Source organism: Mytilus edulis, chromosome 1 (assembly GCF_963676685.1).
Source record: "Mytilus edulis chromosome 1, xbMytEdul2.2, whole genome shotgun sequence".
In the NCBI taxonomy this organism is placed as follows: domain Eukaryota; kingdom Metazoa; phylum Mollusca; class Bivalvia; order Mytilida; family Mytilidae; genus Mytilus; species Mytilus edulis.
Genome location: NC_092344.1, coordinates 59742971 through 59760600, shown reverse-complemented (window position 1 = coordinate 59760600; position 17630 = coordinate 59742971). Strand labels below are relative to the sequence as shown.

The 17630-nt window shown below is 32.2% G+C and overlaps 1 protein-coding gene across 2 annotated transcripts in view; it reads right to left on the bottom strand.

Annotated features, from left to right (window-relative positions):
- LOC139514584 (uncharacterized) overlaps positions 1 to 17220 on the bottom strand; it is a 32721-nt gene extending 15501 nt beyond the window's left edge. The window contains exon 1 of one of the 2 annotated variants that reach the window (XM_071304006.1): positions 17202 to 17220. The gene's annotated coding sequence lies outside the window, so the exon portion shown is untranslated. Of the gene's footprint in view, positions 1 to 6573; positions 6808 to 17201 lie in introns of those variants that run through there. The other variant, XM_071303989.1, reaches the window with a different exon arrangement.
- Between the last annotated feature and the right edge of the window lie 410 nt (positions 17221 to 17630).

Sequence of the window (17630 nt, the reverse complement as noted above, 5' to 3'; positions counted from 1 at the left end):
TTATTGCTATTAGCATAATTTTCAGCTGATTAATCAAGATTACCATACAGCAGACCATGGAAGTAATATTTAAATATGCAATATTACTTCCATGAGAAGACGAACTTTAAATGTATTTATACAGAAATATATAGAATACAACGAAAATTACACAACTGCGACGGATGAGATATTTCACTAACTGGGTTTAAATACAATGCATACTCTCTTCTTTTACTTTAGAAAAATTCTCCTGCTTAGTCATCTGATTCTATATATTAATTAGATTATATGTACAGCCCGTAACAGAGAAGTGATCGAATTGATGTTTCTTTACCGTCAAAATTAGCTACGTTATCGACAAACTTAATTGAGTAGTGACCGAACTATTGGTACTTTAACGTTAAAAAGATTGACAATGCTGACAAAACTTTCATGTGTCGATAATCAAGTTTAATACCGATAATATTGAAAATAGTTCTAATAATATGAAGCAAAATATGTCCATGCACCATTTCGATTGGGCGAAAAGTAGTCATTTCTTCAAAGTCAGAACAGAAAAATAAGATTTATGGAAGGACGTCTTGATAGTATTATTTCCTTTACAATTTTACTCAAAACTAAAAGAAATATACTGGTAAACAATTAAAAAGGTGTTTGATAGGAATGAAGTCCTTTATTTTTTCGGACTACAATGTGTACCGTATGTGTGATGGATTTGAATTCAATCAATAACTTTAAAATGTTTTCTCATATATGTATACACAAAAGGGAGGACTGGTATTTGTACTTCTGTTAGAATATTCGTCCGTTTCACATGCCAAACTTTTTTCTAGTACAGTTTAAACGGGAAAATTTTGTTGAGAATTTTTTTTAATATGACAAAATAACGAGCAAAACTATTTCTTGCAATGCGGCACACACAGAGAATATTTTTTTTTAGTAAAAATCAGTAGAAAAAAAATTTCTCCAAAATATACCATGGCCAGGACCTGACAGTTTTTAACAGTGTACAAATGAAAATCGTCCGGAAAACTGCGCTTGCTGTCATTTTGAGGGATCATGCAATATGTCACCTATTACCCATAAACAACATAGGTTCTCAATTACTAAAAAAGTTCTAAAAGATAATTTCAAATCAGAGTAAACATATTAACTTCCTTATATCCAGTCGAATTTGTCTATAGGTTACCCAAAGCTGGTTCTTATATCGTTTGTATCAGGGAAAACATTTTTCTTTGACTTTTAAAACATGTAGGGGAAATGGATTCCCTAACCATTCACATATAATATTCCGTATTTCTGATTTTTTGTTCGATAACGTAAATAATACGACTTTTTTTTATGACTACGTAAACTTGTGCCATTTATTTTTGCTGGTCTTTAGGAAGACAATTTACAATTGTGCAGTGAACGGAGGCACTTATATATTAACCTTATAATTCTGTTTGGAAACAAAAATAAATTCCCAATATATAAATATACATGTATTATATGTCGTGTACATGTTTGGATTTTGTAGATATAACTACTGCATAGGAAAAGTATCATGGATTTTGAGGCTTTCATATTCAAGGTTTTGAATTCTACCCTTGTTGAAAACCTGTGGAGACCTCTACAGTTCCTTAAAACATCAATTATTTTTTTTGTAAATTGAGTGCCGTCTCCCTGAACATGCTAACACTTAAGTCATATCTTTTCATTTTCATATTTTTTCCCCTGTTTGTCTCTGTTGTCTTGATTGTTGGAACGATTAGTGGTATCTAACAATATTTATAAAACTTTCTGAGAATTATGAATATTTCTTCTCTGTCAGATATGGATCATTACCAATGATAAAATGAAATGCCGTACATCACATCTTATAGAGGTTTAAATTTCAAATATTCGTCAATAACTTAAGATATAGAGCAATTTTGTCTTCAACATTTCAAATGTTAAAGGGTACATTTGTATTTTTTACTTCGATTTGAAGGAAATTTATTTCAGTTTTTTCTGTGACAAAGTACAAGCATGTCGGTATTGCAACAATGTATGATTGACATAATCCCGGGGACATAATAAACAGATAGGAATGAAAAAGAAAAGATATGGGGTATTTTGTATCAGACGAAAGAAAAACTATCACAGTGTTGAATCCCATAAATATTCACAGTGCAATCATTATAATATCTACATTGAGCATATGTTCGATTGAATAATGATTTCCTCGTAACAAATGATAGAAATTTCGGAGATCTCGTATTTGATCCTTTAATAAAGAAAACCGTTAAAATGAAAATGCCAATGACAGAGGTTGCTTATAAAAAATGTTTACTGTGTTACAAAAACTTCGACTTAAACAATGTACACTTACACGTTGGACATGAAATATTTTGTCGATGAAGAAAATTAAATTATGTCACTTCTGAAATAAGTTTGTCGATAACGTAACTTATTCTGACGGTAAAGAAACGCAAATTCGATCACTACTCTGTTACGGGCTGTACTTGCAACTCTTAAAGTAAACATTACGGTTCTTTGGAAGAAATGTGACTGCCTTGTGTTTAAACAACTGAAACTATCGCGTATAAAACTTGTACAATGACTATGTCATATTGACCGACAGAGGAAGACATTTCAGCAAAATAATGTCCAGTCCAATACAGAAAATATAATCACGTCAGAGGCGGATTTAGGGCGGGGGCAGGGGGCCCGGCCCCCCTTTTTTGGGAAAAAATTGGTTGCTTATATAGGGAATCACTGGAGCGGGCCCCCTCTTAGGGCAGTCAGTGGGCCCCCACTTATAAAAATTTCTGGATCCGCCACTGCACGTATATATATTATGATACTTTACTGGTATGTCCTTACTCAGAACATCATATAACTGTATTACCATAGTCACAATTGAACCCCATGCATAGAACATCTTTTGGTAGAACCTGAGAGACTGGAAATTCCAAACTAAGACCAAATTAAGAATTATCAAACATTATTTTCTAATACCAGAAACAGGACTTATTAAAAGAATTATGAGCAATCATTCAGTAAAATATTACCAAAAGTTCTTGTTATAAAACTCGATGAAAAAAAATCCCAGTCACATTAAATTACATATCATCCGAATAAATACATGAAATAGTCTGCGTAACATTTCATAGTGTTATTCTGTCTCAGTCTGAATCTCTAAACACTGCTATTAAATGCAATCAATAACTATTAAGCACAGATTCTATCAGGGGAAATTGTATTTAAAATAATTTTGCTTCGACATATACAAATGTCAAATTATACCTAACGGGCAATCAGGGACCAACATTAAACATATTAAATATTTGTGTAATTATTTACACTGGAATTAAAGCCAACAACAATAAATCAGTTCTTGTCACAATTTTGACAAATATATCACTACGCACTTTAACTTGCATCACATTCCTGATATTTTATGTGCAGATGCATTTATTCATCAAATAAGCAAAACCGATACAAAAATGTTATTATGGTGCTCTCTTTTCTTTAAGCCGTCGTTGAAAATACAGAAGGCTAGTTCATATTTACTAAAAGTTTTATAATCTTTAAAAGGGTTTTCAGTTGAAGGGCGGTTGGTTGTATCATGGAAGTAATATAACTTCCATGGTTGTATGATGTCTCATTCCGAATTCACGATGAAATAAATGCTAAATCCCAAATGCATGTGAAAATAACATGTCCGTTCATGGATCCCCGAAAAGGGTCTTTCTGCCCTCTCAGTTCGGTGTTTTTATCAATGCCATTTCAGCAAAATAAGTTGAAAATGCATTCACACACTATTTATATTTTATTCCGTCACAGTGTGTATCAACTTTATTGAAAAGCACTTTACGCCCATATGGGCCAATGGCTTAAAACATTATACATAATATACAGTTTACATATATAAAACAATGAAAATAAACAATACAAACACTTTGAACTATAATCCTGGTCTTTCTTTATATCAATATATAATATATATAAGAGATTCAAATTATATCAAGGACTCCCTGCCCTCAGTCTTAGCAAGGAGGTTATAATGAAGGAGGTTATATTATAACCTCCTTGAATATAACCTCCTTGGTCTTAGTGACTTTGACGACCACGCGAGAGCCCTCATGGGAAGTCAGCGGTCGTTAAACACCCCTTAGTAGTGTACTTCAAACCGTTTTTACGGCGATGCTTTGATTGAGCTAAAATTTCATGCATATACAAATGTCATTCAGGATAAAAAAAAAAATGTATGTATCAAAAACACCCCAAAATATTGGGTCAAATCGCCGATGTCCGTATGTCTATCGTGACCTTTCTGTGCGGCTAACACTAATCCTACATCGATCGAATCACCTTTTGCATTATTCGTTGTTGTGGTAACATTTGACATCCATATTGCTTTTCTTGACTGAGATAGTTTAATGATTGAGGTGGGGTGACCATTGGCGGTCGCGTCTATCAAGTTTGACCCACGGAGGTACTTGTGCAATGAAATTATGTATATATACGTGGGCATCGTTGCGGTAATGGGCCTGGCATTGACTGCTGAAAAATCTATATTTGTCGGTCAATATAATATTGAACAAGTTTTATACGCAATAGGTTTCAGTGACATTATAACAAGTTTCCTGTTGATTAGACAAAAAATGTTATTGGGCAAGTATAATGTCTCATATATAAAAGTTTTTTGCGCTGAGTTGCGAAAATGCTGTTATCGGCACTTCATATTTTAAATACAAGTACACTTGTAAAACCTCATTGCTTACATATTTTAAAAGACTTAATACCATGTCTTTTTATTTACAAGTGATTCATTTTCAACTATATTTAAACTATCGGACATGTGAGTTGCCTTTTTTGGAAAGCACTAGAACACACCCGTGATATCGCGGGTCCGTGACTGAATTAAAGTATATAACTATGCGTATGCCTTATTTTAGTATTGGTATTGTCATCTGATAAAGTCATGCCGATATATCAATCATATATGTTATGTGTATATGCCCCCCTGGGGACCTAATTTGGAAAATAAAATTTATCTTATCTTATCTTATAAGATGCACAGTTTTCTCTGCTTTCAAAATCTTTCTGTTTGAACCCGTCAACCTGGAACCTATCACTTATTGGTAATATTAATGATTTGGAAAAACAAAAGGGCCTGGAATGGAGTATTTTTTACTCAACAGTATACAGCAAAATTCTAAATACACCGTTTGGTGGTGCGCCTGTCAGATGCAGAACGTACAGATAAGGTAATAGGTAACAGGTGAATATACTATTGGTATCGGTGTCGGATTCGATCCGGAACTTCTTAATTATTGGCAATATTAATTACTCGATAAACAAAGGGGCCTGGAGTGGTGTAAATTTTAATCAACACCATTGTACTATATTAGTTATATATAAAGTTGAATTCTTTGATTCATCGTTTTTACGTGATGACGGCTGACAAATTGGACCTCGTTATTTTAGTATTTTTGGAAAGCATATGTTTCATTAGTTACACGTGCATTGTTATTTTAAGTTTAATATAAGTAGTGAAAAAAAAAAGCAATATTTGTTGGACGATATATTGGGAGGGGAACAGGTTGCGCAAAGACTTTTTTCTTTTGGATCAATGTGCTCGCTTGCCATGTGACAAATATATCTTTTCATTTTAAAGAAAAACTACATGTGTAGGTACATGTACAAGAAAAACTACATGTGTAAGTACATGTACAAGAAATACCACATACTACCATTTAAGGGCATACGATACAGTTTTGATCCTGTATTTACAGTTTAATGAAAATTTCCATATAGGCTAGTTTTTGTCTGCTTAAATCAAATATGTAATAAAAAATATACCTTCATGTGCTATTTTTTTAGTTAAATGAGGTCGAAATTTTGTATATTTGCTCAAAATTCGGATTTGTGGCCGTATTTTCGCTTTCGAAAGAAAGCCATAACTTTTTTGTTTTAAAAGATAAACACAAATTGTTTTTTGTTAGATAATTTGTAATTTTATTATTTTATAAGTATCCCAAAAATTATGCATTTTTTTATTCAGAAATAACTCATATTTATCAAATGGTCATGAATTAAGAAAAAATCTTATTTTTTTGCTGTATATTTATCAAAATTAAAAATATTCCTCTATTTACAGTTGTATAAAATTTGGTCCACATAATCTCCCTGCAAAATGAAACAAAATGTCGTTTTAAAAAATAGGGGTCCATGCACTCGTTTTCAAAATAAATCAGTTTGAATGATAAAAAATAGTCGAAAAATGCATCTTTTCCCGATATGTCATAGTTTGACGTCGCGAAAATAACATTTTACGTTAGCAACGTCATTACCTCCCCTGTAACTGTATCGTATGCCCTTAAACAAACGTATATATAGTAATATAGTTACGTAAATATTTTTTATATAACTTCAACCAGCTTTTATAGGATTATAATGTACTGTCGTTTATGTACTAAATATCATATATATGTTATAAGGATATTCGCCCATCGTTACAGTCTATAATATAACATCGACAGAAGAGAATAGTAGAAAAGTCATTTAAATGCAAATTTGAAATCTCATACTTTTAGGTAATAATGTAAAAATTGTACTTACTCAGACGCAACAAAGTCGTTCCTTTTTCCTGTTCTATTCAATGCAATATAAAAATTCGATTAAATCAACTAATTCTATTGTACATTGACATACACACACAAAAAGAAACTTCTGCTAATGTGATTAAACAAGTAATGGGGTGATCGTCATCTTCCAGTCAGCTGCTTAATTTGCATGATGATTCATCCCGCACGCGCATACTTTTCTCTCAAATGTTTTCTCACTCAGTGTTGAAAAACGTCTGAAAAACTTTGGAATAGCTTATGATATATGCAATATATATAGTGCTTGTTATTTCTAATTGCTAAATGGAGATGTTCAAATACATGTTTTCACAGTTAATTAATATTATCATTGATAACAGTAATTACTGGTGAATGGTAACGATGGGACATTGTTGAATAAGTCAGTATCGATTAGAGAGGAGAAAAGCGCTTTTTCATCATTATAATTGATTCTATGGTAATGAACTAGACTAATACAGTTAATGATACATGGATACAAAACGTTTTAACGAGACTAGAAGGAAAATGATATCCGGTAAAATCTCAGATATATTTCTATTCTATTCTATTATTCTATCTATAATGAGATTGAAAAATAAAAATTAATTAATCCTGATTTTCGTTTAAATAAATACTAGCGAGGTAGCTTGTTGCAAATAAAAATCATAAACAAACACAAAACCGCTTTGAAATGCTTAAAAGCAACATAAAATAAGAGTTTCCTGTCCTCCGTTCTAGTGACTTCAATAGCCTGATATTATTATTTTCTGTAGATTTTTATGTTTATATATAATAGCTATAAGACTATAACTAAACGCCGGTACCATTGGATATGATTGATCCCCATGGTTTGATTCAATCATTGATTTGTATTTAAGACGTTACAAGTGAGCTTTGATGAAGAATTGTAATCTTCAAAAGTTAAAGCACAACAATATAGAGAAGAACATTACAAATTTCTAACATGCGCTTGTTTTGCCCCCGAATCCCGACAGAAAAAAAGCCAATTTAAGTATCGGTCTTCAAATAAGGGATTTGATTTCCTAAGGGAGTACGGAATTTGTTTGAATGAATATCATGCCCGAGTAAAAAGTTTCCCAAGACAGAATGAAAATGAACCAGATGCTCCACAGGGCGCAGCTTTATACGACCGCAGAGGTCGAACACTGAACAGTTGGGGCAAGTATGGACACATTATGTAAGCTTGATACAGCTCTGAATTTGGATTGTGATTAAATAGTTGACAAAACATAGGTTTCTGAAACAGAATGAATGTTGTCTAAGAACTTAAACTTAAAAACTTAAAATTTTTAAATTGGACATTTACCTATTATGGTCCAATATCCAAAATCTAAATACATGGTTAGATTCAGCATATCATAGAACCCCAAGAATTCAATTTTTGATGAAATCAAATAATGTTCAATTTTAGACCCTTAAGACCTCAATGTGGACCAATTTCATAACCGGGCCCAAATATTAAAATCTAAATACATGGTTAGATTCAGCATATTGAAGAACCCCATATATTCAATTTTTGTTGAAATCAAACAAAGTTTAATTTTTGACCCTTTGGACCTTAGTGTAGACCAATTTGAAAACGGGACAATACCATGAATACTGTGCAATTGAATATTTCTTGCTATTGCGCAAAACTGTGCAATTGAAAATTTCTTGCTATTGCGCAATATTGTGCAATTAGATATTTCTTGCTATGTGCAATACTGTGCAATTGAAGATTTCTTGCTATTGCGCAATACTGTGCAATTGAAGATTTCTTGCTATTGCGCAATACTGTGCAATTGAAAATTTCTTGCTATTGCGCAATACTGTGCAATTGAAGATTTCTTGCTATTGCGGAATACTGTGCAATTGAAAATTTCTTGCTATTGCACAATACTTAATATAATAATTTTGGACCCCGATTTGGACCAACTTGAAAACTGGGCCCTTAATCAAAAATCTAAGTACATGTTTAGAGTCAGCATATCAAAGAACCCCAAGAATTCATTTTTTGTTAAAACCAAGCTAAGTTTAATTTTGGACCCTTTGAACCTTAATGTAGACCAATTTCAAAACAGGACCAAAATTAAGAATCTAAATACACGGTTAGATTTAGCATATCAAAGAACCCCAATAATTCATTTTTTGATGAAATCAAACAAAGTTTAATTTTGGACTCTTTAGGCCCGTAATTCATTGGAACCAAAACTCCCAAAATCAATCCAAACCTTCCTTTGTGGTCATAAACCTTGTGTTAAAATTTCATAGATTTCTATTAACTTATACTAAGATTATTGTGCAAAAACCAAGAAAAATGCTTAATTGGGAACTGTTTTTGGCCCCTAATTCCCAAACTGCTGGGACTAAAACTCCCAAAATCAATCCAAACCTTCCTTTTGTGGTCATAGACCTTATGTTAAAAATTTCATAGATTTTTGTTTACTTATACTAAAGTTACTGTGCGAAAACCAAAAAAAATGCTTATTTGGGCCCTTTTTGACCCCTCATTCCTAAACTGTTGGGACCAAAACACCCGAAATCAATCACAACCTTCCTTTTATGGTCATAATCCTTGTGTTAAAATTTCATAGATTTCTATTTACTTTTACTAAAGTAAGAGTGCGAAAACCAAATGTCTTCGGACGACGACGCCAACGTGATACCAATATACGATCAAAAATTTTCAATTTTTGCAGTCGTATCAAAATCGGCAACATAAAATGCAGGAATAAAATATCCTACCGTCTCCTAACCCCATCCCTTCCACCCAAGAACACTAACACTACACTAACAATACACTAAAAGTTCTGTTCATACGACATAAAATGTTAATTCCAGAAAAAAACTTGGATGACTTTATAAAAGATTTTGTACAGAACCATCTTAATATCAAATATGTTATGTTACGGTACCACATTTTCAACTCCACAAAGCAAATACATTCTTATATAAATACAAGAACACATGAAATTTGCCCGCTTTTACTTACACGGTGAAGAGACAAACAAACATTTATATTCTGAATTGGTGTTACGTGAAATACATTCGCCACTTGACATTTAGAAAACAAAATGTTTCTTTTCATATCTAAGATTTACATATAGTGTCGCTAGGGAGTCGACTGATATGAAACTCATTATACCTTTTAGCTCACCTGGCCCAAAGTGCCATGCAAGTGAGCTTTTCTCATCACTTGGTGACCGTCGTCGTCCGTCGTCGTAAACTTTTACAAAAATCTTCTCCTCTGAAACTACTGGGCCAAATTTAACCAAACTTGTCCACAATCATCATTATGGTATGTAGTTTGAAAAATGTGTTCAATGACCCCGCCCGCGTGAAACCTGTGTTCAATGACCCTGCCCGCGAACCAAGATGGCCGACATGGCTTAAAATAGTAACTAGGGTAAACTACAGTTTTTGGCTCAGATCTCTGAAACTAAAGCATTAAGGGCAAATCTAACATGAGGTAAATTTTTCCAATAGGTCAGGATCAATCTGCACTGAAATTTTTAGACCATTCAGCATACCCATTGTTGGGTTGCTGCCCCTAAATTGGTAATCTGAAGAAAATTGTGCACCTTTTGGTTATTATCTTGAATACTATTATAGATAGAGATAACCTGTAAACAGCAATAATGTTCAGAAAAGTAAGATTTACAAATAAGTTAACATGACTGAAATGGTCAATTGACCCCCTAAGAAGTTATTGTCCTTTATAGTCAATTTTTAACAATTTTCATAAATTTTGTAAAATTTTTACGAAACATTGTCCACTGTAACTACTGGGCCAAGTTAATTATAGATAGAGATAATTGTAAACAGCAAGAACTATCAGTAAAGTAAGATCTACAAATACATCATATGATAATGTGTCAATCAATGGCCACAGCCACACTGTTTTGAATTTCATTCTATGTCAAAAAAAAATATTAGTTTTAATCATGACATATACTTAATTTCTCAAATGTATTTTATACAAATATTTTTTAAATTAGACTTTCTGAAACATAAAATTCAATCACACAAACCGTTACTTCCAAAACAATTATAATTTTTCTCTATGTTTGATTCCTTACACGATACTTATTTCAAATTAAAACTTATTATTTTTCCAAAGAAATTGATCTATATTTGAACAATTTTCAATTTAAAAGTGCCATATGTGAAATTAGAATTAGCGCCTGTGATCTCAGATAATATCCAGTTGAAAAACAACAAAAGAAATGGAACTCGTTTTAAGATAAGGTAAAAATGGCCAAGTTGGTATATTTGAACTGTTAACACGTGTTTCTATATGTGGCCTTTTAAAGTTAGATGCAGGACTTTTTTTTAATCATATATATATATTGTTAATATTTAGATAATAATATGGAACTAAAAGATGTTCCCTGACTATTACAAATGCGACAGATGTCAGTGGCGGATCCAGAAATTGTCATAAGTGGGGACCCACTGACTGACCTAAGAGGGGGGCCGCTCGAGTCACGCTTTAGTTATTCCCTATATAAGCAACCAATTTTTTCCCAAAAAAGGGGGGTCCGGGCCCCCTGCCCCCCCCTAAATCCGCCTCTGAATGTTCACAAAGCAGTCGAGTATTGTTGGTACTTCAGTTGAATATGTCTTCTGCTTTGGGGAAACAATCCACAGAAAGACCCAAAAAAGACAATTTGCATTTGTAAAACTTTGGTTTTAAGATGTACAACATTTCAGTCTTATAGTTATCCAGCATACAATGATGAATGAGAGAGATTTTCCAAAGAAAAATCCATACCTTGAAACGGATTTTACGGTTCTGATCCTGCTTGGAATAAAATGTACATTATTTATCTGAGATAAATACATTTATGACGGTTTATAAATTTAATGATTGCTCAAATTTAACAAAAAAGTAATAGATTTGAATATCTATAAGTTTAACTATAAAAAAAAAGTGTACAAAAACTTTCTCTTGTAAGAAAATCTTTTTTATTTATCCAAATCTTCAGAAATTTATCGCTATTGAATTATTATCTGCCCGTTCTCACTTCGCCGACAGCTTTCACGTATGTAGTGACTACTAGTGAGTGACCTTAACCATGACACCTTTCGATGGAAATATCCACAATTCAACAGTTCACGTGCGAAAAATCTGTGATGGAAGAAAAAATAACAAATGTGAAAGTATAATTAATTGTTATATACTAAAAGTTCAGTGGCACATATTTCATACATGGAAAAGAACCTATAAAGTGCCCCTTTTAAGGGGCGGATCCCGTCATTTCTAAATTGGATTCCCAGCCCAGGATAAAGAGGGGTTTTAATCATATACTAGTATACCTATTCAAATGAATTGAATGTCCAAAGAAAGGATGTTCCAACCCCCTGACCCCCTCCCGGATTCGCATCTGCCTTCTGTCGTAGATAACTATTATATGGGACAAGTATATGCAAGGAAATATTTGACTTAAACTTGTTATTATAAGAATATTGATTTATATGCTTCTTCTTTTGCAATTTTATTGAGTTAAAAAGTATTGATCTTGTCCACATTACTGCTTTCAAGGCTTTTTATACCACAATAAAATGTTTAATATTATAGAATCTAGAGAACAGATACTTGACGTGCAATCAATTGATGTAGACATCAGCATGCGGGTAATCATTGTCCTTTATAATTTCGTTATTATTTTCATATTATAAAATTATTTTTTTTTATTAAATTCCTACGATCACGTCATAGGTTTTTTTTATTGAAAGAAAGACAACTCTGTCAGAATTAAATAATCATGTCGTTATGATATTGATCACTAGATTTAGGTCTAGGAGAAATCAATATTTGAAAAATTGAAAACTTATAGATGGAGCCAAAAGGTACAACTACCCAAAATTGAATTCCAGAAAATAAAATGTCAGAGATCGTTCAAGTCCAGAACATTTCTTATGTCTAGTCTATACATGTAAAATTCGAAGAAGAAAAATACTGTAGGTTAAAACTGCCTACCTTACCTATCCTCTTTTGTAAGGCATGGAATCACGGACCAATAACGGAAGGAACTAAGCACAAGTTCTAAAATATAGTATCTAGTTAGCAAGAATTTATTCAGTCATTTCATTTCAGATGTTGTTGATTTAATCTCCTTGCAAAACTTATCTACCATACACAAAACATTCGCAGAGAGGTATTATAAGTTTTCGACATTTTATGTAAGTATTTCTATAAGGAAAAACATATTCACTTAGAATTATTAAATGATACAATGTCTATATGGCTTTTGCTGTTTCTTTGATACATATATGACGTGGCTCTGTACTTCCCGTCATTGTGTTATTGTACTATGGTAAATTTGTGTATTCTTGTCTTTAATTAATTTTTGCTTATATGCTTGGTCCATATGACATTTTATTAAAAGAAGTAATATATCCCAAATTTTAAAATACGAAACGATGCTGACTGATTAATACAGCAGGCTTGCTTATACTCTCTTGGTGGAGAACATAACATTTTTTTATCAAGAATATTACCAGGTATCAGTCAAAGTATAACATTTGTTCAGTTCAACAACAAATCAATCAATGAGTTAAACAACAAAACTATTAAGTAATTCGTGAAATGTTCAGTTCAATAACAAAATAATCATGTAATTATTCAGTTCAACAACAAAACAATTAAGTAATTCTTCAGTTCAACATCAAAACTAGTGAGTAATTATTCAGTTCAACAACAAAACTATTAAGCAATTCGTGAAATGTTCAGTTCAATAACAAAATAATCATGTAATTATTCAGTTCAACAACAAAACAATTAAGTAATTCTTCAGTTCAACATCAAAACTATTGTGTAATAATTCAGTTCAACAACAAAACTATTAAGTAGTTCGTGAAATGTTCAGTTCAATAACAAAATAATCATGTAATTATTCAGTTCAACAACAAAACAATTAAGTAATTCTTCAGTTCAACATCAAAACTATTGTGTAATTTATTCAGATCAACAACAAAACTATGAAGTAATTCGTGAAATGTTCAGTTCAATAACAAAATAATCATGTAATTATTCAGTTCAACAACACAACAATTAAGTAATTATTCAGTTCAACATCAAAACTATTGTGTAATTATTCAGTTCAACAACAAAACTATTAAGTAATTCGTGAAATGTTCAGTTCAATAACAAAATAATCATCTAATTATTCAGTTCAACAACAAAACAATTAAGTAATTCTTCAGTTCAACATCAAAACTATCGTGTAATTATTCAGTTCAACAACAAAACTATTAAGTAATTCGTGAAATGTTCAGTTCAATAACAAAATAATCATGTAATTATTCAGTTCAACAACAAAACAATTAAGTAATTCTTCAGTTCAACATCAAAACTATTGTGTAATTATTCAGTTCAACAACAAAACTATTGTGTAATTTTTCAGTTCAACAACAAAACTGTTGTGTAATTATTCAGTTTAACAACAAAACAATCTAGACTTAGTGATTGTTCAGTTCAATAACAAAACAATCGAGTAATTGTTCAGTTCAATAACAAAACAATCGAGTAATTGTTCAGTTCAATAACAAAAATATTGTATAATTGTTCATTTCAACAACAAAACAATCAAGTAACTGTTCAGTTCAACAACAAAATTTATGGATAATTGTTCAGTTAAAAAAAACAAAATTATTAATTGTTATGTAATAGAAGTCTTCGAGATTATTAGGGACAGTTTAAATTGTGGTCTCGCTGGAAGGTACACGTTCTTGAAAACTTCGCTCCCGTCCTGTCCCTAGCACTTTGTTGAATGACTGCGCAGAAACATACATAATGGATGCCATGGTGGAATATAACACAACTATATGAATGTTTGAAAACGATTAGATGTAAAACAACATTGTACTCTTACTCTACACACGACGTACGGATCTGATAATACACCTGTAAAGCAAATATCATGAGGTCAAATATGGCACCGACATGGTCTAATGAGAATCAGAAGAATATCATATTACCCTCCCGATTTGGTGACATACCAAAACGGAATAACTTCAAAGTTTGATTTTAAACAAGCTTGCTGTTCCGGTGTGATCCAAGAATCCGTAATTTGACCTATAATTGTTAACTTTGCTTTTTATAAATCGTGATTTGGATGGAGAATTATCTCATTGGCACTCATACCACATCTCCTTATTTATATTATTAACAGGAATGTGTTTTTATGATATACCGTCTTTGATTTCTGTTTTTAATCATTAAACCTATTATAAAGCTGCATCTTAGATACTAGTATTACAATACTGAATTGCATTTCAAAAGAAACAGATTCACGAAATCAATGCGCCTATCATATCAGATGAAATAATCCTGTCTTTGATATTTGATATTTATGCATCGAAATGAAAGTTAAAAAGGTGTGGAATAATGGAGAAATAACGGATTCTGCTAAAGCGATGATTCAATAAAGACTATTTAAGGAGGCTCGAGGGTATAAAACTTTCAGAAAAAAATAAACATTTATTTTTCATTACAAATTTTATTATGTTACTTTATCATATGGTACAAAAATTATTCAAAACAAATCAATTCGTGTTGGCTCCAGATGACTTTTAACATGTAGATATCACTGAAAAAGCCCCAAATTATCTCCCTTTGATGAAAAAAATGCCATTTTTGGCATTAAAATTGAAATATCTTTTTTAACTCATCGGTGACCTATATTTTTTATTATAATTTTCAAATGAGCTGTACTCAAACTAAACTTTTGTAAAATTTGAGCGATTTTTGTAATAAAGTTCTTTTTTTATTTCGATATCACCTCTATTTCTCCTATTAGTTAAACAGAAACAGAGACATAGAATCATATTCAAAACAGTGTGACTGTGGCCATTGATTGACGACCTAAATTATCCCATTGACTGGGACAGATGATGTGAACGTTTGTCTGTAACGACCACTGTTCACTGCTTACTTATTATAGAATTTAAACTGTGGGGTCACCAGAGGTTCTTAACGCCTTTAATAATAAAATAAATCGAAAAACTAATCAGGAGTAACCTTTATGTTTTGATTTATATTATTGATGTAAATCAAAACATCGTTTTATTCCTGATTAATTTTTCGAATTACTTTATTTAGGTGTTGAGAACCTTTGGTGACCCCACAGTTTAAGTGTCTTTAACAAGTACATAGTAAACAGTGGTCGTTACAGACAAACGTTCACATAATCTGCCCCAGTCAATGGGATAATTTAGGTCGTCAATCAATGGCCACAGCCACACTGTTTTGATTATGATTCTATACTAATTTGTATTATAAGTCACTGACAGAAATTAGGTATCTTTACAAAAATGTATGCTTCTTTCAAAGGCAGATTGTGAGCGTAAATGAACGGTGACCCCAATTTTTTTTATTGTATTTTTCTATTTAGAATTAGATAAAGTTCATTTATACAAAAATATAGCGAAATCCTATATTAAATAAAAAATTTGATTTAGACCCTCGAGCTACCTTAAGAAGTTTGTGAGTTATCGTGAAGATCACGCGTTATTTCCAGGAAATTGCACTACAACTTCTTTGCAACTAATGTCGTCTGTACTAGTAAAGTTATACATATGCATCGACAAGATGTATGAAGCATTTTGTGAATTGCGTATAATGAAATAGTATCAACCTACATTTCAGTATCGGTGGCTGTATACTTTATGGATTGAAGTTTTTAAAAAGTATCTACGAATATCAGTGGCGGATCCGGGGGGGGGGGGGGGGGGAGGGGGGTTCCGGGGGTTGGACCCCCCTTTTTTTTGACCGATCAATGCATTTGAATGGGAGCATATAGTTGGACCCCCCCCTTTACTCTGGGTTGAGAACCCCCCCCCCCCTTTTAAAATGGCTGGATCCGCCACTGAATATATAACTGGTGATAGTAACAAAAAAAGACGAGTTATTTATCAAAGACCAGTTAAAACGTTTTAGTGACTTTAACGACTCTCTTTCGAACCTTTTCTATGTTGTCTTCAGAAGTGGTCCGAATTGTTTTTTTAACTGGTCCTTAGATAGATATCGGAAGATGTGGTGTGAGTACCAATGAGACAACTCTCCATCCAAATAACAATTTATAAAAGTATACCATTATAGGTCAATGTACGGCCTTCAACACGAAGCCTTAGCTCACACCGAACAACAACTTGTCATGAATTCCCAAGAATTCTATTTACCCATTTTGTTTAAATGTTAAGTTATAAAAAGTTAATTTATTAGTGAAATACGTAAAAAGAAAAATAGCCATACAGCTGCAGATGTATAATTAATCACATTGCTAGAAAACAAAGAAATATTGTCAATTCGATGCCCTTTTTAAAAACGTTAATGATATAATACAAATAGACAAGAAATACAGAAAAAAAGTTTTTTAAAACATTGATAAACAAAATGTTAATCTGCTAGCCGTCACGACTTTTATCTACAACGAGACAATGAATTGATACGTACGATACTTTTGATAAAACAATATAACAGAATATGATGTTATAATGTGGTCGAGAATATCCTCCAAATACATTTATTATGTTGTTATATAACTTATATATACTAAAAAATGTACAAACTCGGTCAACATTTCGGTTTTGTGCTATTATGAATACATATGTACGTACTTGTAACTGCTCAGGTGCTCCGTAAGTTTGAATCTGGACTCTGTACTGTGTTAAAAGACTTACACATGTCACAATGTCGACAATGTTCTACTTTCGTTTTTTTACCTTCCGTTTGCATTTCCACGTGGGCTATGAAAACGGAACTACAAGTAATTTAATAAGTCTAAATATTATATTAGTGGGAATTTACTGGGAAAGTTATAAGCGACGTCACAATTCGAGTACTTTATTTCGATAAGAAAAACCAATTAGGCGAACTAATGACTCGAACCGATCCGGGTAATTTCGTACAAGCGGGTGAATACTGTACATACAACATTGCGCTATACTAGTATTTCTGATAAAATTAAGAAATACAGTGTGTTTTGCCTTACTGAGATAGGAATGGGCGTGTTTCACACTATTCCTCATTAATTTCGAGGCTTCTTT